Here is a 24,015-nt window from a genome sequence, read left to right on the forward strand (position 1 = left end):
ACGGGGCGGCGCGGCGCGGCCCGCGCCCGGTCACCGCCCCGCGCCCGGGGCCGTCTGAGGCGACGCGCCCCCCCCGGCGGCCGCGGCCCTCCCCGCGCCGGGCCCGCCCGCACGGGCCACGCGCGCCCCCCCCCCCCCCCGGCGCCCGCGGGGAGCCCGGCCCGGAGGTCGCGGGCCCGCGCGCACGAGCACGAGGCGCGGGGACGCGCGCTCCCGCCTCCGCCCTCCCGTTCCCCGCCCCCTGCCCTCGGAAACCCTATTTGTTTTTAAATCAGGGATTGCTGGAGGGGGAAAAAAAAGAAAGAAAAAAAGTGCTTGGGCATTTCTGATTTAAAAAGGAAAAACACAACAAAAACTTGCCCTTCTTACTTAAAAATCCATCTTTTTTTCGCAGGAATGACAGCTCGCGGTTTTGCAACTCTGACAAAGTGCGTTTCTGGGGCTGGAAGGCCGTTTCCTGGCGCAGAAAGGTGCAGAAGCAGAGGCAGGCCCTGACCCTGGCCTCCCTGGAGGAGCCCTCGCCCCCCTGTGCGTCGGGTGCAGAAACAGCGCACCTTCAAGAGACGCACTGCACACTCCCAAGTCCAAGGGAGCACACTGATTTCCTGCCAAGCCTGTGGCCGCCTCTCAGAGCGCCAAGGCCGCTGGGTACCACCAGTTACCTACTGGGCTGTACAGGTGTGGCACCTCTGGATGAGTCTAGAACACCACAGCCGTTGTCCTGCGGAAAACTAGACTGGGAGCCGCAGCTAAGGACAAAGGGAGAAGCCTGCCTCCCGCTGCCCTGGGGCCCGGTGCTCACTGGCCAGAGCAGCGGGCGCCAGGGGCAGGCACACACCGGAAGCCCCAGCTGCAGCTCCAGGGCGCCCGGGCGATGGGGCCTGTGATGGCCGGCATGGGCTCAGGCTGCAGAAGAAAAGCCCGCGGGCTCCAGCCCATCCACGGCCCCGGAAGATGCACCTGCTTGTTCCAAAGCTGGTTCTGCAGACTTTGGTGTTGATGCAAAACTTGCCTAAGCTGTTCTCTCCAAACACAGGGAAACTGTGGATTTATTATCGTCTACACTCCCTTCCATATATATATATATATATATATTTTTTTTTTTGACAGGCAGAGTGGATAGTGAGAGAGAGAGAAAGGTCTTCCTTTTGCCGTTGGTTCACCCTCCAATGGCCACCACAGCTGGCGCGCTGTGGCTGGCGCACCGCACTGATCCGATGGCAGGAGCCTGGTGAGCCGCGGCGCCGGCCACTCCCTCCCTTATAACCACAGACATCCAGATAACAGAGTTTCCTAAGAAATCAGGCCGAGCCAGCACCGCAGCCTATTCATCTGTTGTATTCCAGAAACCGGTCACGATCCAGCTACCCAAGAAAGAGTCAGAGGCCCTCCGGGTGTGGGGTCCCCACCAAGCAGGCAGACGTAAGGGGATTCACGCCAGCGGGTCAGCTCCCGCGGAGCTGCGCCTGCAGCTGTGTGGCCGTCCTCCTGACCGCCCCGCAGGCTGGGCAGGAGACCCACTCCCCCAAATGCCTTCAGTCACGGTGTCCCTGCCCCACCGTGGGAGAAGGCCACTGCCCCCGTCCCTAGAGCAGTACAGTCAGGCAGCAGAGCCCCGCGGGGACGTCTGGACCCTCTGGTGACGCTGACATTGCGGCCACGCGACCCTGTGGGATGCGGGAGGCTGTCCTGGGCCTGACGCCATGTTCAGTGGAATCTGTGGCCTCTCTCCTCCGGATGCCGGTTGTGACAACCAAATACAAGGGGCTTTAAAATGTTCCTGGAAAAACTGAATTGTACGGGAAAAGAATAAAGCTGAAACCCTAGCATAGCATTTGCATTAAACACATTTTCCACGAACTTTTTGTGTGTCCACACGTGGGCACGTTCCCTCAGGGCTTCGATACACAGATCCCAGCCTTGGGGTGGAAAGAGGCCTCCCTTGGGTCCAGGTGGACTGTGTGAAGGGGGCGGGGGCCTGAGAGGGATCAAGGCTTTCCTAGGACAGGGAAGAGAAGTTCCAGTCCTCGAGGCCTACAGTCTGAGGGTATGGAGGGATGAAGACCAGGGCGGAGTCACCCCAGGGCAGCCCAGGCTCCTTCCTAACCCAGCCCCGCGTGTACAGGAAGGCTCCCCCGGGGGTGTCGCCTACACTGAACCTATGAGGGGATGAGGGGCCGGAGTCAACCAACTGTGGAAGCAGGGTGGGGGTGCTTCTGGCAGACCGTGAGCCAAGAACCTGACGGTAGGTGACGTTGGGGGCTGGGAGAAGGAGTCGTGGGCCAACCCCTGACCCTGTGTTCCGTCCCTGGCCACCACACCACGCAGCCCACTGGGGAATGGGGTCACACGGAGAGGATGCATTTAGATACACTGTTTTGCTTCTCGCTTAGAGGTTTCCTTTTCAAATGCACCTTTCTACGGCCGGGTACACCTCACCCATTCCTGCAACTCTGGTTCTGTCCATGCCGTGGCTTGGAGTGACAAGGTCCATGGGTTTGAGGCCCAGGAGAAGGCCACGTAGAAAAGCAGTTAGAGGGGCTGGTGCTGTGGCGTGTCTGCCTGCAGTGCTGGAATCCCATGTGGGCACCAGTTCGAGTCCTGGCTGCTCCTATCCAATCCAGCTCTCTGCTATGGCCTGGGATAGCAGAAGATGGCCCAAGTCCCTGGGCCCCTGTACCCTTGTGGGAGACCCAGAAGAAGCTCCTGGCTCCAGGCTTCTGATTGGCTCAGCTCTGGCCATTTTAGTCATTTGGGGAGTGAACCAGCGGATGGAAGACCTCTCTCTCTCTCTCTCTCTCTCTCCCTCTCTCCCCCTCTCCCTCTCTTTTTTTGTAACTCTACTCTCAAATAAACAAATAAATCTTAAAAAAGAAAGAAAGAAAAGTGGTGAGAGCCAGCGCCGTGTGAAGCTGGTCAGTCAGTCATCCGTTCAACCTCTGTCTCTCCATCTCCCCGGGGTTGTGCCGTAGTGCGTTAGACAAACATGGGTGGCCCGTAAGGCAGGAGCAACGGGGACCGTGGAGCCCTCCCGAGTACAGCTGGCTGATGCTTCGATATCCTCCCCACGTCTGCTGGCCTCGTCCCCAGAACCATGTGCGGTCACACCGCCCCTCCCGCGCGAGCCTTTCCACTCGTGTTCTCCCTTCTTCCAGGGGCTCCCTCCTCCTGCACACGCCAGCCGGGGCAGCGCCTCTCCCGCACACGCCAGCCGGGGCAGCGCCTCTCTTCCACGGGCTCACTCCTCCCGCACACGCCAGCTGGGGTAGGGCCTCCTTTAGGAATCTCTCTGAACCCCTGATCTGATAAGGAAGAAGCACTGTGCACAACTCTGCACTGTTCTTGTCACGCTGGACCGAATTCTGATTTCCTTTTCCTATCCAACACTGGATTATAAGCCCCAAGGAGGGACAGCCTGCTGTAGACAGCGCCCATCTAATAGCGTTTGCCCTTTCTTCCTCTTTCCTGAAACCTGCATTTCAATCTGGTCCCCTCCGGGCTCAGCCCTGACAGCCAGCAAGACCCAGCAAGGGCGACTGAGAAGTAGGCCTGATTATTTACCAATCAGGTGGCTCCGAGGAGTAGAGGCCGATTATTGCACACTGTGGCCAATCGGTGTTTTGAACTGTTGGCTTTGATAATGGGCCAGGGATGGGCAGGCGACCTGAGCTAAACCAATCAGACTAAACAAAGGGTCACACTGTACGCTTCAGTTAAACACTGTGAACGCTACCCTTAAAGCAATTTTGTAAAGAAAACTGAAGAAATCTGAACGTGACTTGACCAGATTTGTTTTCAAATAAAAATTATTCCGTGAGCAATTCAGAGGGCAGATTTGAACAGGGAGAAGAGGCAGAAGCCAGGACAGAAGGGAGGTAATTAGGAGACCGTTAGAGGAATGCAGGTGGGTGATTCTGAGTGGAGACAAAGGAGTTGTGAAGAGAGACTCGCTGGGCTCGTCCCAGCCTCCCAGAGCACGGAGCTGAGCTGGAGGAGACAGACAAAGGCGAGGCCACGTTCCTGGCTTTGTGACTGCGAGCCACGATGAGGGTCTTCCCCGACCAGAAAACACAGGAAAAGAAGTGAATCTGGGAAAAGTGGGTCATCGCCAGCTCGGGTTGCACCTGCTGGGTGTGGAGTCCGCACGCTCAGTGCCCCCGCCTGCCCTGAGTGACTTCCTTCCCGCCTGCTCCGGCTTTGTCCTCACGCTTCCTTCCTGCGCCGGGCTGAATCATCTCTCTCTCTCTCTCTCTCTCTCTCTCACACACACACACACACACACACACTTCGTGCTGAAATCCTCACTCCCAGCACCTCCGGCTGTGACTGACTGTAGTCTGATATGGGTTCTTTTTTTTGTTTGTTTTTTAAAGATTTATTTATTTGAAAGGCAGAGTAACAGAGAGGCAGAGGCAGAGGCGGAGAGAGAAAGGAAGAAAGAGGTCTTCCATCTGCTGGTTCACTCTCCAATGGCCACAACAGCTGGAGCTGCCCCAGGAGCCAGGAGCTTCTTCCGGGTCTCCCACGTGGGTGCAGGGCCCAAGCACTTGGGCCACCTTCTGCTTTCCCAGGCCCTAGCAGAGAGCTGGATCAGAAGTAGAGCAGCTGGGACTAGAACCGGTGCCCATATGGGACGCCGGCACTGCAGGTGGCGGCTTTACCCGCTTCACCGCAGTGCTGGCCCCTGATATGGGTTCTTTAAGGGGGTAATTATGGTAAAATGAGGCCACATGGTTGGGCCCTAAGTGACTGGTGTCCACCTCAGGAGGCGAGGAGGATGCAGCCACACAGAGAGGACGGAGTCTAGAAGGCCTCCGAAGACACCTGTGCTCACACCAGCCTCCAGCACTGTACGGACACGTGTGTGCTGTGTAGGCCGCCCGTCCATAAGGCTTGCACAGGGCAGCCCGGGCCGACGACCCCCCACCCCCACCCCATGCACCTCGTGTGCGGAAGCAGGGAGGCGCGGTGACAGCCCTGTCCACCAGCAGCAGCAAGACGGCCACGTCCCTGAGTGTGTGAAGGTCGCAGGCTGGGGGCGCCACAGAGGGGCGGCTCCGGGCTCTCAGGGCAGCGCCCACAGCTCAGCCTGCTCGCAGCTGACCCTGCCACGCACAAGCTTCCAGCTGTGTTTACACAGCTGCGAGGGCAGCGCGGAGGAGCGATTCCTCATTCCGCTGGGCCCCACGCTCAGAATGTGCCCAGCAGCCTCCGCGTGTTTGAGAATTCCGTCTGGAAGGGACATAACCATCAGGCACTGAGCCCCTGACGTCGGACACGTTGGCCACGAGCGAGAGGAGGGAAAGTGGGTCTCGGCTTAGCAAACTGTGAGCTACGGATGCGAAGATGAAAACAGGACGGCGTGTCACCTACACACTCTGTAAGACGACGATGGGGACAACGGCAGGGCGAGGCTGCTGTCAAACACTCTGCCCGGCATCTGGGAAGGACTGCAAATGCCTGGGCACAGTGGAGCGAGGGCCCTGGAGCTGGCGAGCACGGGGGCTGCGGCAGAGCCGCGCAGGGAACGGCTCGGAGGGAAGCGCGGCCCAGGCCCCCTCCCACACAAGGCGACCGTGTCCAGCACGGCCGAGCACGGCCTCTGCTCGCCTGCATACAGACCTGGACCGTGGTGCAGAGCGTTAAGAATAGAGCTGGTTAAAGCTGCTCCAAAACAAGGCAAGGGGAGTTATTTTAGAATCCCAGCGTGTGTGTGTGCGCGTGCGCACGTGCACGAGTTCGCCAATTTGCCTTAACAAAAAAAAAATTCCCCCTGGGAAAATTTCGAATTTTACAACTGATTAAGGTAGTAAGTGGATATTTCCCACAGCCCTGGGGAAGTGCAGCTGGTGAAACACCTACTTGTCTGTTACAGCGAGGCAGTGCCTGTCTTACAAGACTGGGTTAGCGATGGACGTCTCCTCGGACGCGGCGCACTCCCCACCGCGCGCACTACAGCTAACCTTGCAGTTACCTCAAGCACCTTGGTCGCGAGCCAAGTTCTGCGACGGTGGACTCGGCTCCAGGTCTGATTCAGCAGAGCCTGAGGTCTCCGGGCTGTGGTTCTGGGACCTTCTGTGGTGAGCACCAGGGAGGGGTGGCTTCGGTCAGAAGCAGAGTGGGGAGAGGAGCCGTCTCAAGAGAGGAATGGCCGATTGGGAGACCAAAGACTCTTTGCTTTAGGATGTGAGAGCGGCGGGCCCCCTGTCTTTGTGCAGAGACTCGACAAGGACAGCCCTTTCCAAAAACTCCAGACCTCGACAGTGTGGTGCCTGGAGTGCTCGTGGAAACGTGTGATGATGTTGGCACTCGCGATAGTGATGTCACATGTGTTTGCTGTACTTTCTTTCGTATCTTGTAAAAATTTTTAGTATACATCCCATAAGCTCTGAGAAACAGATTTCGCTCCTATTTAACAGATAAGAACTCAGAAGTGAGAATCACTTAGGATCACGCTGGTCGTCAGTACCATTGACTGGGCTGCTGAGCGCACGACCAGACTGATGGCTGCGCGCTGACACCGCTCCTTCCCCTGTGCGCCACTGCCCCTCAGGGCCTGTCGTCCTTGCCTGCAGCCTGGGACTGGGCATCACAGTGACCCCACTGAAGAAAGACTGGGCAGGGAGAGGCTGAGCTATCTGTTCACAGTGGTGTCTTGGGGGCTCTACAGGGTCGGCCACAGGGAACCCCGGGGACTTTCAGAACCTGCAGGCGCTCCAGCCCCTCCCAGCAAACGGCACAACATAACACGTAATCTGTGAACATCTCCTACACTTCAAACCAGCTCTCTGCTGCCCAGAACATGGAACGCATGTAGATGCTATGTAAGTAGCTGTTGTGCTGTGTTTTTAGGAAACAGTAACTAGAAAGAACAATTGCACGTGTTCAGCACAGAGGCAAAGTGTTTCCACCATGACTTGAACCCACAGCAGCAGAATCCTGGAGCCCAGGGCAGAGTGCGGTTAGCACAGGGAAGTGGTGGACGAGGCACTGGGGCTGGGAAGTGTGGGTAGCAGACTCCCTTCCCCGCGGGCGCCTGAGCCTCCCGCCTAGGACCTGGGGGGGCAGACCCCTTAGACGCGACGGGGCCGTCCCCTCTCCACTGTCCTTCATTTCCCGGCTTCTTCCCTCTTCCACGCCATAAACTCTGGTCTTCCAGAAACACTATGGCTGTTTGGGGACGATAGTTTGTAAACATGTCACCTAGGCTGCTCCTAAATCAGTTTCTGATTCTTTGTGGTAATCGATTAACTTTAAAAATGGTTTGGATCTACATCATTTCCCAGTTACTCTGCAAAATACAGCAATGACCTCTCGTCAGCAACCAGAACTGAGAATGGGCCTCTTCCCCACAGCGCACCCCATCGTTCTCACACCCTCACTGCGCCCTGCGGCGCCTCGTAGAAGTGCAGCCTCCATACCTTCAGGCGCATCCTGATTTCATTCTGAATGAACTCCTTGCTGGAGCCAAAGATGTGTCCTAACCATTTTTAAAAACATCATAAGGCTTCGCGTTTGCCAGTCCCCAGAGGTGTCTTAATGAAACAGCAAGAATTTGAGTCTGTGATTGGGAAGATCATGAGACTTCCCTGAGGATCGGAGACTGTTCCCATTAAAGCCAGAATCAGGACAGACCAGGAGAGATAGCAAGGTTTCATTTGCGTGGATTTGCCTCATTTTGCATCCTAATGCCAGTGCCTCAAAGCATCCAGCTGTAATCCCTTAACTATGCCCTGAAGAAGTAAAAAGGTGAATAATAAAATAGGCTACTCATTAGGGAGAAAAAGTTATAGTGAGACAATGGGGAAGTGAGACAATGAGGACGTGAGACAATGGGAGGAGAGACAATGGGAGGAGAGACAATGGGAGGAGAGAGAATGGGGAGGTGAGACAATGAGGAGGTGAGACAATGGGAGGTGAGACAATGGGGAGGAAAGACTATGGGGAGGTGAGACAATGGGAGGTGAGACAAAGAGGAGGTGAGAGAATGGGGAAGAGAGACAATGAGGAGGTGAGACTATGAGGGGGTGATAGAATGGGGAGGTGAGACAATGGGGAGGTGAGACTATGGGGAGGTGACAATGGGGAGGTGAGAGAATGGGGAGGTAAGACAATGGGAAGGTGATACAATGAGGAGGTGAGACAATGAGGAGATGAGACTATGAGGATGTGAGATTATGAGGAGGTGAGACAATGAGGGGGTGATAGAATGGGAGGTGAGACTATGGGGAGGTGAGACTATGGGAAGGTGATACAATGAGGAGGTGAGACAATGAGGAGATGAGAGAACGGGGAGGTGAGACAACGAGGAGGTGAGACAATGAGGAGATGAGACTATGAGGATGTGAGACTATGAGGAGGTAAGAGAATGGGGAGGTGAGACAATGGGAGGTGAGACAATGGAGAGGTGAGACAATGAGGAGGTGAGAGAATGGGGAGGTGAGACAATGGGGAGGTGAGACTATGGGGAGGTGAGACTATGAGGAGGTGGGACTATGAGGAGGTGGGACTATGAGGAGGGGAGACTATGAGGAGGGGAGACTATGAGGAGGTGGGACTATGAGGAGGTGGGACTATGAGGAGGGGAGACTATGAGGAGGTGGGACTATGAGGAGGGGAGACTATGAGGAGGTGGGACTATGAGGAGGTGGGACTATGAGGAGGGGAGACTATGAGGAGGTGGGACTATGAGGAGGTGCGACTATGAGGAGGGGAGACTATGAGGAGGTGAGACTATGAGGAGCTGGGACTATGAGGAGGTGAGACTATGAGGAGGTGGGACTATGAGGAGGGGAGACTATGAGGAGGGGAGACTATGAGGAGGGGAGACAATGGGAGGTAGGACTATGAGGAGGTGGGACTATGAGGAGGTGGGACTATGAGGAGGTGGGATTATGAGGAGGTGAGACAATGGGAGGTGAGACAATGGGAGGTGGGACTATGAGGAGGGGAGACTATGAGGAGGTGAGACAATGGGAGGTGAGACAATGGAGGTGGGACTATGAGGAGGTGGGATTATGAGGAGGTGAGACAATGGGAGGTGAGACAATGGGAGGTGGGACTATGAGGAGGTGGGATTATGAGGAGGTGAGACAATGGAGGTGGGACTATGAGGAGGTGGGACTATGAGGAGGGGAGACTATGAGGAGGTAGGACTATGAGGAGGTGGGACTATGAGGAAGTGGGACTATGAGGAGGTGAGACAATGGGAGGTGAGACAATGGAGGTGGGACTATGAGGAGGGGAGACTATGAGGAGCTGGGTTATGAGAGGAGCACTCTGGCGAGGGCAGTGCCTGGGACCCTCACCCGTCCTGGCCTCCCTCCCTCTTGACCGGCCTCTCCCACTCCCTCCCTCAGTCCTGGAGTTCCGCCGCGTGCTCCTCACAACCCCAGTTCACGTTGCTGGTCGTGGTGGCTCCTCCGTGGCGCTGGGTTTCCTTCGGGTTCCCGTGGCCCGGGAAGCGGCACACCTCGTGGATGGACTTGGCCGGGGAAGACACTTTGTTTTTGTCGGAAATCACGAGGGTGATCAATCCCTCACTGTGGCCAAGCTCAGAGACTGCTTCATTCCCCGGTCAAGACTGGTGGGCTTTGCACTCTCGGGTTTTAGGCGCCCTACACGCTCGCTCTGCTTTTCTAAGACTTGACTTCCTTTCAGCCCCCTTCCAGCCCTCGGCAGGGACACACGAGGGCTCACTTGGTGAAGCAGACACACAGCCCAGGACCGCTGATGGGAACTGCAGTGAGGCTGGACTGCGGTTAAACTCACCGCCTCTTTGCACCGAGGAAGGAAGGCTTACAAGACACACCAAGACAAGCAAGATTTGGGCTTTTACAAGTCTATCTTCAATACATTTTCTGCACAAAATGTGCCGCCAGTTGTAAAAAAAAACAATCTCACGTATCAAAGTAGTGTCTGACAAATCTAGGCGTCGGTGTAGTGCCCTGCGTCTTATGACTGCGGAGAGCGCGGGGCAATCTGTCTCCGACAGACTGACTGCCCACGGCACAGCCCCAGCCGAGGGGCCCACGGCGCCACGGACTCCCCTGCCCCAACACTGAAGTCGCCTCTCGCCTGGCGAGTGGGGGCCTCCCCTGCAAATGGTCCCTCAGCCGGGTGGGAGCCAAGCTCAACCCACGCTGTGCTAACCCCGGTGGCGGGACCCTTGGGGGCTCTGCGTGGGAGGCTTCCCTGCAGCCCCGGTCACTCCCCGTGAATCCAGCTGGCGGCCTCCGTAGCCCTGGCTTCCAAAGAGGCAGGAAAAATTGGGGACACAATCGCACCTGTGCTAAACGCGTGCACACTCTTTTTGTTGTCATTGTTCTCTCAACAAGACCGTGCACAACCATTCCCACGGCATCCGCATTGTGCTTAGACACTGCAAGTCCTCTGAGATGATCTGCAGCGTTATATGGCAGGGTGTGCAGGCGGAAGGCAGGGACCACGCCACTGTACGTGAGACGCCACGCATCGGCAGGTTTCGGCATCTGAGAGGTCCTGGAGCCGCCCCACAGGCCCCAAGGAACCACTGTGCTTACTGAACATCTGCTCACCGCGCACAGAGCAGGGGCCGGGACAAACCGGGACAAAGGCACTGTCCTAACAGGACTGAATCCTAAAATTACAACCACAAATGCAACACACACATAGGAGTCAGCAAGCAAGGCATTTGCAGATAAAAGAGAGTGAGAGAGCCGGGGGCAGGAGAAGGGAAGGGCTACTTGGAGCTAGGACGTGAATGAGGGAGCCGGCTACGGGGAGGCTGCAGGTGAGCCTTCCCATCCCAAGCACAGGGCGCTCGCTGCGGGGGTGCGTGCAAGACTGAGCGGGCAGTGAGCGAGAGGGACGAGCAAGGGAGGGGCTCCGGAGGCCCCCAAGCCCTGCCAGCGCTCCTCCTGTACTGTCCTGAAGCGCGGTTACTGTGTGAACGCACACGTGAGGTCGCCTGCTTCCACGCAGCTGCTCAGCCGCCCTCAGGCTGCCATCTGCAAAATCATCCCCGGGTCCCAGGGCCCTTGTCCAGGGCCTCGCGTTTACACCCTGGACAAACAGGTGGGCGTGAGAGAGACAGTGCCGAGGCTGCTTTGGTTTTTAAATTCTTCAATAGTGGCCGGCGCCGCGGCTCACTAGGCTAATCCTCCGCCTAGCGGCGCCGGCACACCGGGTTCTAGTCCCGGTCGGGGCGCCGGATTCTGTCCCGGTTGCCCCTCTTCCAGGCCAGCCCTCTGCTGTGGCCAGGGAGTGCAGTGGAGGATGGCCCAGGTGCTTGGGCCCTGCACCCCATGGGAGACCAGGAAAAGCACCTGGCTCCTGGCTCCTGCCATCGGATCAGCGCTGTGCGCCGGCCGCAGCGCGCCAGCCGCGGCGGCCATTGGAGGGTGAACCAACGGCAAAGGAAGACCTTTCTCTCTGTCTCTCTCTCTCACTGTCCACTCTGCCTGTCAAAAATAAATAAATAAATAAATAAATAAAAATTCTTCAATAGTTTTGAAATATACCGCCTCCGTCATCCGCGTTGATTCTCGCTCAGCTAACTTTACGGAAGGGATTCTGAGATTTTCGTCACTGATACGCGTGGCTCTCGTTTTTGATTCCATTTCAACCCAAGGAAGAGCTGGCCCCTGAAGGCTAGAGTGAGCAGCTCCAGCTGAGTGAGTCTGGGGCCTCTGTTGGCTCCTGGTGAGCATTCGCGGTCTGGCCTCAGAGCTGCAGAGCTGCAGAGCGGACCAGCCCCCTCCCCCACGCAGCCTCTGGCCCTCCCTCCGCCATGTTTTACCAGGGAGCAGTCTTTCCCATGAAGAAAACAGCTGGAATCGCGCTTCCCCCAGAGGCTGAGAGACGCTGTTTTCCTGGACTGTTTCTCCCCACGCATCTTCTTCGCTGTGATGCAAGAATCACAGGCGTTTACGATGCTGTTTCGTGGTGGGACAGCTTTGGCTTAGGGAATGTTATCTGTTACTAATGGTTGCTGCCACTTAGTTTCTGTGAAAAAACAAACTGGTGATTTCCAAATGATCTATCTTAGGTTCCACGTTCATCTGTAGTCAACTAAAGTATTGATAATGATGGCACTTGACTGTGGTGTAAATACCGCTTTGGGCAGCTACTCACTTTGGTTGCGAAGCCCGGCAGACAGCAGAGTGTGCACGGTGCAGTGTGTACAATTTTCAGTCAGTTCTCTGAGCTTTCATTTATTTTTGGAAAAAGCTACTCTATGCTCAGCACAGCACTCTGTTCTTGTATTAAAGATGAATTCTCTGCCCGAAATAGACGGGGCCTAGGTGTGAGACAATAAACACACATAAAGACTTGCGGCTACTCAATCCCGTAACACAAACGTTAAGAGGTCTGGAAGTTGGACAGCAGTCCTCGACCACCCCAGGAAAACGGTGGTGACACATCGCTTTCATTTCACTCAAACCAAGCAGGAGCAAGAGCAATGCTCAAAATCTCCTTGCTCAAGAAATTTGGAAGTGGGGCCGCTGCTGTGGCGTGGCGGGGGTGGGGGTGGGGTGGGGGGACCGCAGGGGGCAAGAGAACAGCAATGCGGCAGGCAGAGTGCAGCCCCTCGCAAGCGCTCTCGCTCTGTCCCTACCACCTCTGAATAGGCCCCTGCTGGTGGAAGGGACTTTGCAGGTGGGACCTGGGCTGCAGGTAACTACCCAGTGCCCACCCAGGCGCAGGGCCACTGAGCGCAGGCCGCCCCAGCAGCAGTGAGGGGGGACGGGAAGGTGAAGACAGGCCGGGCCTCTGCTGGGAGGGCTGAACGAGGGTGCGTGACCCGGAGCACTCAGGCTTTCCGGAACTGAGACGGACAGACCCTGCTGATGCCGAGCAAGGCCAGGAACCGCAGCCCGACCCCACAGGGACCTGAGGGAGCCTTGGCGTGCAGGCGTCCATGTGGCCTTCAGCAGGGAGCACCCCGGCAGCCCCACTCGAGGACCCGCCAGAGCCCCGTTGGGAGTGGGTGCAGCTGCCAAGGCTGCGGTAGTGGGTGGTGGCAGCGACAGACAATTGGTCCAAACAGTGAACCATCCCCGGCTGCCCAGAGCCTAACGGGGGAGAGTGAGTGAGGGCCTGGGAGGCACAGGAGGGCCACACACACACATGCGTTTCAAAGCGAACAAACGATCTTTACTGAGGGTCTCCGGGAGAATGAGCTTCCCTCTGCTTCCTTGAGAAAGCTCAGAGCAGCCGTTCTCACCTTCCCTGTTTCTCCAACGGCTTTTTGGTTTTTCACATGCTGACTTCATCTCCGTCCTCTGGATGGCCCTATTCTAGTAGCCAGAGAGTGTCTTGAGGGCGTGAACTATGTTTATGAACTGCAAATGGGTGCTGGGAGAAAGGCGGACTCCCACAGGCAGACTGCGCTGGGGAGGTGCGCTGGAAAGGCAGCGTCCCGAGCATTCCCGCAGCCGTGACCGCGCCCGCACAGAGCAAGCAGACACGAAGAGCTCTTCCAAGTCCGCGAAGACCAACAGCCTCGCAGAGTGACGGGAAAGGGCTATTAGAAGAGAGGCCAGAACAAAGGAAATAAAAATGCTTTTAAACTCAGGGAAAGACGCTCACTGTCACTTTTAGGAAGAGACCTTCAAATTAAAACTACATGAAAACATAACTGTGCCTAGGGGATGGACACGTCCAGAACAGTTGATGACGTAATGGATCTTCAGGAATGCGGTGAACCCACCTCCTAATGACAGCGGGAGCGCGCGGTAGCTGAAGCACTCGGGAAAGGCACTGGTCAAGGCCTGGAATTCACAACCACAGACCCGGGCGCCAGCCCATTCACCTCTGGTACATTTCCCTGTAGATAAACTTGCATCTGCACACATTACTTATGCACAAACGCGGTGCTTGGAACATATCTTGCCCCAAGAAAATATTTGTAAATAATTTACATTTCTATTAATTGTGGGCTAGTTTCGATAAGTTACTGAAAAAATTAATATACTGTCATGCAGCTGTTAAGAAGAATGAGCAAAATCGGAACAATGATTTTGGAAAACTGGCAACGTTCACTATAATAAACATACACCTGCCCAGCAGAGATGAGTGCGTACACCCACCAAGGGGCGTGCCCAGGGCTGTCCATGCAGCCTCATTCAGAATAGCCCAAGTGGAACATTCCACGTGTCCATCAAGAGAAGGAGAAAATAAGGAGTGGTCTGTTCGTGTAGTGGAATAGTACTGCTGCGAGCATCAGTTAGCACAGTAGCATGGAAAATCACTCCGACACAACGGTGGGAAGCAGGAGGACACAAATACGGCTTCATTTACATGAAGCTCCGAGCAGAAGGACTAAGGACAGAAGTGAGACCACAGAGTCCATCAGGGAACCTCCTGCCCCAGGAGTGACAGCAAGGTTGGGCATCGTGGTCTGAACAGCAGGTGTGCGGGCACGTAAACACGTAAAGTCCCCCATGGGCTTCACTCGAGACGGAAGCACTGGAGTGGTTTCTCGCACATGTTGCACCGCGATCCCAAAGTAAAAAGGGAAGCACAGAAGGCCGGTGAAGAGGAGGAGGGGAAGAGGACAGCGGCCAGATGTGTGCAGGGTGTGTGTGTGTGTGTGTGTGTGTGTTGTCTGAGCACGAATTTAACCTCACGAAACTACCCTGGTGTCTCCGGGGAGCAAACAGCACGGCTCATTTCTTGCCGTATGGCCCACTTACTATTTTACCGGAGTGCGTACTGTGTGCACATGCACGTGCACTTTCTCTCCCAAGGGACGGCGGGGGTGTCAGAGGGGGAGCCGCCAGGAGTAACTCAGTCACCCCGGGGTGCTTGTACGTGAACCATGACAAGCATGATTGTGCTCATTAGCAAAGAGAGTGTCTGACGCCGGGTTTCAAGATCAAAATGCTGTTTAGATAACTATGAGTGATCTAAGAAAGAGGAGGCAAAGCTTACGAGGGCAAGGTGCACGGCTTACAACTGGCAAAGTTCCAGGAACTGTAGACCTGGAGAGAAAAAACAGTGAAGCTTGCCAGGGACACAGTTGAAGGCATGGCCAGCTTCTAACAGCATCCCATTAGCGGATCAGGCCGCCTCTCCCACCCAGTCCCGCGGCCCCCTCACTGCCTGCGTGATGGCTCTTGTGACACAGGTTAAAAACAGAGGACATGGCAGGGGAGATGTAGGACCCTACTGCTTTGCTGGCAACCTGAAAATCAGACAGCAAAACAGCAAAACGGGCAGGCGTTTGGCCTAGGGGTTCAGACACCAGTGAAGACACCTGCATCCCATAGCAAACTTGGATTTGATTCCTGACTCTGGATCCTGACTCCAGCTTCCTGTTAACGCAGCTCCTTGGAGGCAGCAGGTGATGGCTCACGTTTTTGGGTCCCTGCCACCTACATGGGAGACCTGGACTTGGCTCCCGGCTTCAGCCTGGCCCAGCTCCAATTTCAGGCAACTGGGGAATGATCCAACAGATGGGAGCTCTCACTCTCTCTCTCCAATTAATTTTTAAAAAATCATATCAAAATAGCTTTTCTCTTTTGCCTATGAGCAAGGCAAGTTAAGGAAAACCAAGGAAAGAGACAGTCGATAGCAAAACCCACAGGACGGAGGGCACACACCCGGGGGGAAGGTCTTGTTGAGCAGCGGCAAGCTGCTTGCCGGTCTCAGAACGTCAGGCTCTTCAAACACCAGGGAAGTGGCACCAGAGTTTACCGGGGCACCTGCAGTAGGAGAGACGCCGTGAGCCGTGTGCGACCTGGCGAGCGCATCAGTGCACCTGCCCAGCACGTGGCTGCAGTACGTGGTTGAATGCCCACACCAGCGCGCTGAGGTCAACACTGCTGTGCCCTTGTGTGTCGAAGGCTTCCCAGGGACTGAGCCGACTCCACCTCCTCTGAAACACGCCCCTTCTGCCCAGCGCGCAGCCCAGTCAGTGCCATGAGCTCCGTGTGCAGCCTCACACAAACTCCTTGCTTATTTAAGCTTTTCCCCCAACACATCACCCGTCTTAAGTTGCTCATGTGTGTGACCCCGTTTCTTGAAACGGCCCCACGTTTGTCTGCGTGCGTGCGCATCCGTTTCACTGCCTGCCCTGGCACCCTCACAACAGGTGGAGATCTCTTGAGCCAACTGACAAGCAGCGCTTTCTCTACCATCCCGTGGAGGAGCCCGCGGATGAAGCTCGCTGTTCGGGATTACGTCATGCAAACGCCTCCAGAGACCTGTCCCGAGCATGCGATTTCCTGGCAGAGATCCCTGGGGACCAGGGTAGGAAGTCCACAAGGACACTTCACCCAGCGCCGAGCAAGTTCCTCTCCGTGAAAGCCCTGGGACAGGATGGCTGGCGGAGGCTGCCGGGGAGCTCCGATCACGCTGACTGCCATTCCTTGCGCGGTAGTTGCCGGAAGACAGTAAGTAGGTGTGCAGTAATGACAATGAAAGATGCCTCAGTACCGTGCGGAGTATTTCTGTTCACCCGGCTGAGGGCGGCGGCTGCATCGAGGTGCGCTCTTGTTTCCTGAGAGGGAGGGCGAGCAGGGCCAGGTCCGGCAGCGGGAACTGGACGCCCTGCTTCCGCAGGCTCTGGGAAGCCGTTCGCTTACGAGCCACCGCTCTCCGCGTCAGGCTCGTGCTTCTGCCCCTGGTTGTGTGCGCAGTGCTGCCCGGGCTGTTTCGGCTGCTCTCAGTCCGTCCCCACCGTCCCCGGCACACAGTCTGAGCTGGCTGTCCACTGCAGGCCACCCAGCCTGTCACTCTGGCGTGCACACCCCTCCGCCTGGCTGAGGGGGCAGAAGACAGGGTTAGGACAGGCTCGCTGGGAAGGGGCTCAGGGTGGGAGTGAGGACACGCCTGGAGAATGCGGCAGGACTTTTTCCTACAGTGGCCATGTGGCAAGCAGTGTTCTTGCAGAATCCGGCTGTTTGGGGACCATTCATAGCGCACTCCTTTCCTATTTAGATGTGTCCACAAAGTCTTCTCCCAGGTCAATCTGTTCCTAAAAGTGTAGAAGGCTCAAGGGGGCCCAAGCAGGCCCAGAACTCACGGGAGAGGGCTGGAAGTGTGGCTTCCCTATCTGGTTTAGCCAAACATGGGAACGCGCGGCTTCTCTTTATCCAGTGGTGATCTGTTTTCCCCTCAGAAGCTCGGCTCTCAGGCATATGCATACGTCCCAGGCTGAGGCTTTCCCTGAGTGTTTTGGAAATCAGAAATGGAAAACTTAAGTGGGCAGTGTCGGCTGCAATCCAGCGCATGCTGGCTCGATGGTTATTTAAACCACAACGGAGCGTAGCAACTTGTGCGTTCTCCACAGAGTACAGGAGGTGGGATGGGGCGTAATCCACACGACTCCAGTCCCTCGCAGAAAGAGACAGCGTGGGAGGAAAGGTGAGGCGCCCAGCTGGAAGGCCCACGGCTTTAGAGCACAGGACCCGGTCTTCAGACGCCCGCGGAGGCCAGGCTGTGGAGACGAGGCAGGGCTGGAGGGAGCTGCTTTCCATAGACAAAACGCGACATTTTTGCATCTAGGAGAGAAGAGGGAAATGAGAAAACAAGGCACCACCAGGGAGGCCAGCCCTGGCGCACAGGATGGCCGGCTCTCGTCCACCTTCAGGTCAAGGGTTTCCAAGATTCCATTTGAAGCTCCTCGCTCGATACAGTGTGAACCCCACTCGTGGCTGCAAACCCCGGCCCAGTCTGCCATGCAGAGGCGGACTCTCAAGAGTGGGGCCGTGTGCCGGTGTTTGTTCGTGGCAGGTGTGCTTCTTTGTACATCTTGGGGGGAGGCTGCCCTTATGTGGGATAGGAGGATCACATGCAGAACAGCCGGGCAACTCGCTAGGCACCTAAGGAAAGGCAGGAGCTGGGAGTCCTTGGTGACCTGGAGCATGGAAAGTCCTCACTACTGCCTCCTGCGGCCACCTTTACATTGCAAAGAAGGCCGCAGGGGCGAGTCACGGCCACCCTGCTGGAGGAAGCCACAGGTGGAGGCGCTGCTGCACTCCCCAGGCGAGGGGCTGCCTCAGCACCATCGGAGAAAGGCCCTGGGCGTGTGTTCTGACCGACGGCCCCAGCTGAGCACTCAGCCAGCGTGGACCACGGCAAATGTGGGCGACTCCAGGTCCCAGCTGAGAACCCGCACACCACAGGGCAGAGGCAAGCCTCTGTCCCCGCATCCCAGCTGAACCCCGTGCAAGGAAACCGTGGGGAATACCGCCCTTCAGCCTCCAGGTTTTGGGGTACTTTGTTATGCTGCAGTAGGTAAATGAAACACCCCACTCCCAGGGTCCCCAGGAACTTCGTGATGCAGTGTAGACTGATTCTGCTCGGAGCGTCAGGAGTCGGGTCCCTCTGTTCTCGCGCACCCCCTGGTCTCCAGCACTGCTCTCTGCGCTTCCAGAGCTCCGTAACCGGGAAGACGAGGGCTGCTGTGGCAGGGGATGGATCCCCAGGGTAAGCAAGGGACGCCTCGAGGCGCGACAGCTGAAGCATGAATTCCGCAGGCTCAGCTCAGGGTTCGGATGGGACGGGAAGTTTCAGCGCTCGCCTCGGTTTCTTCATCTGAGTCCAATCCATGGTTATCAGCTAAGGGATCGCGGAGAGGATGTACGTAAGGTGCCCGTGTCTGGCACAAGCCCAGCCCTCTGCAAACGTCAGCCCTGGTCGTGAACGCCCTCCTCCACGTGGTGCTTACTTGGCCATGGCTGCTGTCACCGCAGTGGGCCAGGCACCAACTCCAACACCCTGACCCGCACCACTGGACCGCTCACCCCCACTTCAGGGCCCGCGTTCCTGGAATCCCCAGCACGCAGGCTTGTCAGCGCCTCGGTCCGTGCTCTCCATCAAGCAACGTGCTAGCTGCCGGCCTGAAGAGACGTTGAGGCATCTCTGGTGTGCTGCAGGATAAGCGGCAAGCCTGGGACATGTGATTAGATCTTCTGCCAGCCTGAACACATTCATCACTTCAGAATCTGCGTTTCAAATTAGACTCTTACATTTTGGGTATTTAATTTCATTTACACTTAACTGTATGAAATGTTTGATTCTTCTGCAAAATAGAGCTGAAAATAGACTCTCTGGGCATCTGATAGTTCTAAATTAACTCTAAAAATGATATTTTTTTCATGAGTAAAACAGTGAAGAACCAGAAATTTCCCTAAAAATACACAGTAAGTGGAAAATTCAAATAAGTGGGCATAGGACAGAGTGCCACCTGTTTTTGTTTTTTGCTTTTTTAAACAGATTTTCTCAGGCTTTGGGTGAACCTCCTTGGTAAGAAGGCCTCGTTGTGCACAGTCTGAGCGAGCACCCTCCACGCCGTGCCGCTCTCCTGGACTGACCGCCCACACGGCGGGTCCTGGCCACCCCGCAGGGTCACTCATGTGGACAGGTGAGGCAGGGAGGATGCACCAGCCCCCCGGGGGCCCCTCTGGTGCCCTGTGCTAACTCCTGCTCTCGTTCTACCGTCCGAAATTTTAATTTCCTCAAAGGTTGAGAATCTGTTTGAGGATCCCTCAGACACCCTGCGTGCCGGGAGAGCGAAGCCTGGAGACGCCTGGCTGAAGCGCTGCCTCCCAGCTGCCGGGGCCTCCCTGCCTCCATCTGCCGGCGGCTGCAGCGCAGGAAAAGGCAGCTACGACGTCTATCGGGCTGACAACTTTGCGCGAGAGAGCGCTCCATGTCCACTATGCCAATAGATCTTTTTCTCATAGAAACCTAGCAAATTGGTTTTGAAATTCATGAGGTAGATTAAAAGTGGGAAGTTGCCAAGCCAAATTTCTTATTTAAACGTTTTCAACTCTATTGTGGTATGACCGAAGTACACTGGGTGCACGTATTTCAAGTGGATGACGTGATCACTTTGAGATGTGCTCATTTTGTTATCTATATCAAGAGTTCTTTACTTTTACTGTTGATTAATATTCCACTGTGTAGATAAAACAGCGTTGATTTATTTCCCTGTTGATAGACATTAGGGTTGCTTGCAGTTTAGTCTTACTGCTACAAGTCTTATGTAGATATGGGCTTTTGCTTACCTTGGGTAAATGCCAAAGAGTAAAAATGCCGAGTGCTATGGTAGTCAGCTCAACTCCACAACAAGCCACCACCAGTAGGGTTGGAAGGTTGCTATTGCTCCACAACCCTGGCAATACTTGGTATCATCAGATTTTTTAAAATTTTAGCCATTCTAAAGTAGTGTAGTGGTATCTTGTTGTATTTGCATTTCAATGGTGACTAATGACGTTAAGCATCATTTGGCCATAAATCTTTTCTAAGCTACCCAAATTTTCTGACCCATTTTCTAAGTGGTTTGTTTTCTTATTTTTGACTTTCTAATGTTCTTTATACATTCATATAGATGCACGTCCTATGAGATACGAGAGAAGCTTGAAAAAGTTAATGTAAAATGTGTATTGTAAAAAAGCTAATAGAGTACACAAAAATGTAATGGGTACTAGCAAAATTGACATTTTGAGAATTGATTATTGTTTATAGCCTTTGTCTCTACTGTTGTGGAACAGTTTTTTTCTTACTTGTTGTTGAATTCTTTATTTAGTGGAGAGTTAATCTTATGATTATAAAATAAACTGAAAATATGTCATTGTAAAAATTAAAAGAAAGAATAGGAAAGGAAGGAGGAATGGGGATGGGGGTGTGGGTGGACGCGAGGGTGGGTAGGATGTGTCACTGTGCTCCTAAATTTGTTCATATGAAATACATGAAATTTATTCACCTTATATAATATACCTTGGAATAAATTTAACCAAGAATGTGAGATATCTATACAATGAAAATTACAAAACATTAAGAAATAGAAGACACCCCCCCAAAGGGAAAACCTTGCATATTAATGCGTTGGAAGTATTAATATCAAAATGTCCATACTACCCAAAGCAATTTACAGATTCATTGTGATCCCAACCAAAATTCCAAAGATGTTCTTCTCAGATCTGGGGAAAAAGACCCTAAGATTAATACAGAATCACAAGAGACCCTGAATAGCTAAAGCAATCCTAAACAATAAAAATAAAGCTGAGGGCATCACGATACCAGATTTCAAGGCATATTACAGGGAAGTTATAATCAAAACAGCCTGGTATTGGCATAAGAATAGACATGTGGACCAATGGGACAGATTAGAGGCCTCAGAAATTAATTCACACATCTACAACCAACTAATCTTTGACAAATGAGCTAAAATCACTCCCTAGGGAAAGGACACTTTCTTCAACAAATCGGTTGTGGGAGAATCAGATCTTTGCATGCAGAGGTATGAAACAAGACCCCTACCTTACACCCTATACAAAAATCAACTCACAATAGATCAGGGATATAAACCTAGGAACTGAAACCATCAAATTACTAGGGGAAAAAATAAGGGGAAACTCTCCAAGACATTGGCATAGGCAAACACTTCTTGGATAAGACCCCAGAAGCATAGGCAATAAAGGCAAAAATAGACAAATGGGATTACACCAACCTAAGAAGCTTCTGTACAGCAAATGAAACACTCAACAAAGTAAAGAGTCAACCAACAGAATGGGAGAAAATAGCTGCAAAGTATGCATCTGCCAAAGGATTAATACCCAGGGTATAGAAGGAGCTCAAGAAACTCAACAGCAAAACAAAGAGCCCAGCTAAGAACAGCGTTTTTCAAAGGATGAAATGCAGTGGCCAACAGGCACAGGAAAGAATGCCCAGGCCACTGGCCATCAGGCAAACGCAAATAAAAACCACAGTGAGGTTTCGCCTCATCCCAGTTAGAATGGTTATCATTCAAAAATCAAAAACTAACAAATGCTGGCGAGGATGCTGGGTAAAAGGTACCCTAATACACTGCTGGTGGGAAAGTCAACTAATACAACCTTTATGGACAACAGCACAGAGGTTTCTCAGTAATCTACTTGCAGATTCCCAGCCATTCCATGCCTGGAAATTTATGCGAAGGAAATGAAATCAGCAAATGAAAGTTACCTGTACCGCCACATTTATACCAGCTCAATGCACAATAGCTAAGATATGGAATCAACCCAGATGTCCACCAACTGGTGACTGGATAAAGGAATTGTGGGAAGAGGAGGAAGGTATGGAGCTTGGGCAGGAGGGAGGGAGGAGGGGGAGCTGTCACTGTGTTCCTCAATCTGTACATGGGAAACACATGAAGCTTGTGTCACTCAAATAAAATTTTAAAAAAGATGCTGCTACGTAACAAAAAAAGAAAGAAATTATGTCATAAAAAGAATGAATCCTATCTTTCATGACAAAGTGGGTGCAGCAGGAGACATCATGCTTAGTGAAATAAGCCAGTCCCAAAAGAAAATGTCATACACTTTCCCTGACTTATGGTTCACTAATATACAGAGTACAAAAAATGCAACGGATATGAGTAAAATTCTGGTATTTGATTATGGTTTATAGCTCTTATCTACACTCCTTCTACTTACTGCTTGTTGAATTCTTTACTCAGTAGTAAATTAAGCTTATGATTATAAAGTAAATTGAAAGTATGTTGGGGCTGGCACCGTGGCGCAGTAGGTTAATCCTCCGCCTGCGGCACTGGCATCCCATATGGGGGCCAGTTCTAGTCCCGGCTGCTCCTCTTCCAGTCCAGCTCTCTGCTATGGCCTAGGAGGGCAGTAGAAGATGGCCCAAGTGCTTGGGCCCCGCACCCATGTGGGAGACTGAGAGGAAGCACCTGGCTCCTGGCATCGGATCGACGTGGCTTGGGCTGTTGTGACCATTTGGGGAGTGAAGCAACGGAAGGAAGATCTTTCTCTGTCTCTCCCTCTCACTGTCTGTGGCTCTACCTCTCAGATAAATAAATAAAATCTTTAAAAAAGTACATCATTGTAAAAACTAAAGAAATGATAAGGAAGGAAGAAGAGAGGTTGGGAGTGAAGGAGGGAGAGGTAGGTGGGAAGTATCATTATGCTCCTAAAACTGTACATATTAAATACATGAAATTTGTTCCCCTTATATAAATAAAATAATTACAATTTTAAAAAGTCCTCAAATCTAGAGTAAGTCATCTAACTTTGTGTATCCTTTAAAAATTGCATAGGGCTGGCGCTGTTGCATAGTGGGTAAGGTCGCCCCCTGCAGTGCCAGCATCCCATATGGGCCCCGGTTCAAGTCCAGGCTGCTCCACTTCCCATCCAGCTCTCTGCTATGGCCTGGGAAAGCAGTAGAAGATGGCCCAAGTCCTTGGGCTCCTGCACCCACATGGGAGACCCAGAAAAGCTCCTGACTTCTGGCTTCATATCAGCACAGCTCCTGCTGTTGGGGGACATCTGGGGAGTGAACCAGTGGATGGAAGACTTCTCTTTCTCTCTTTTCTCTCTCTCTCTCTCTCTCTGCCTCTCCTTCTCTCTGGGTGTAACTCTGACTTTCAAATAAATAAATAAATTGATTTAAAAAATTGCTTTGATTAGTCTGGTCTTTGCATTTTCATATAATTTTTGAATCAGATTCTACAAAAATAATCTGGCATTTTTATTTAGATCCCACTGAATCTTACATCCACTTGGGTAGAACTGCAAACTGAGCCTTTAGATTTATGAACATGGTGTGTCTTTCCATTATTTAAATCTTCTTCTGTTTCTCTCAATGATGTTTTCTAGTTTTCAGCATTTACATGTTAGATTCTTTTGTTAAAGTTATTCCTAGGAATTTTACTTATTTTAGGGTAGTTCTGTTAATGTTTTTTTTTTAATTGAGGCTTTCCAGTTGTTGTCTTCTGGTCCATAAGAATATGACTTATTTCAGTTTATTACTCATGCTACAAGGCCTTGATGAATTAACTAACAGTTCTAGCTCTTTTTAAAGATTCTCTATATTTTCTGTAACAATCAAATCTGCAAATAGCACTAGTTTTAAAGCTTCCTCTCTAATCTCTATGAATTGAATGTCTTTTTCTTGCCTCGATTCATGAGGTAGAATATCCAGAACGATGTTTTAGAAATGATGAAAGGGGAAAGCCTTGCACTGTCGCCGCCTCCCGGGGGAGGCCATCAGTCTCCCAGCGTTAAACAAAACGTCAGCAGTATCGTT

The sequence above is a fragment of the Oryctolagus cuniculus genome, chromosome 6 (genome assembly GCF_964237555.1).
Source record: "Oryctolagus cuniculus chromosome 6, mOryCun1.1, whole genome shotgun sequence".
Lineage (NCBI taxonomy): Eukaryota > Metazoa > Chordata > Mammalia > Lagomorpha > Leporidae > Oryctolagus > Oryctolagus cuniculus.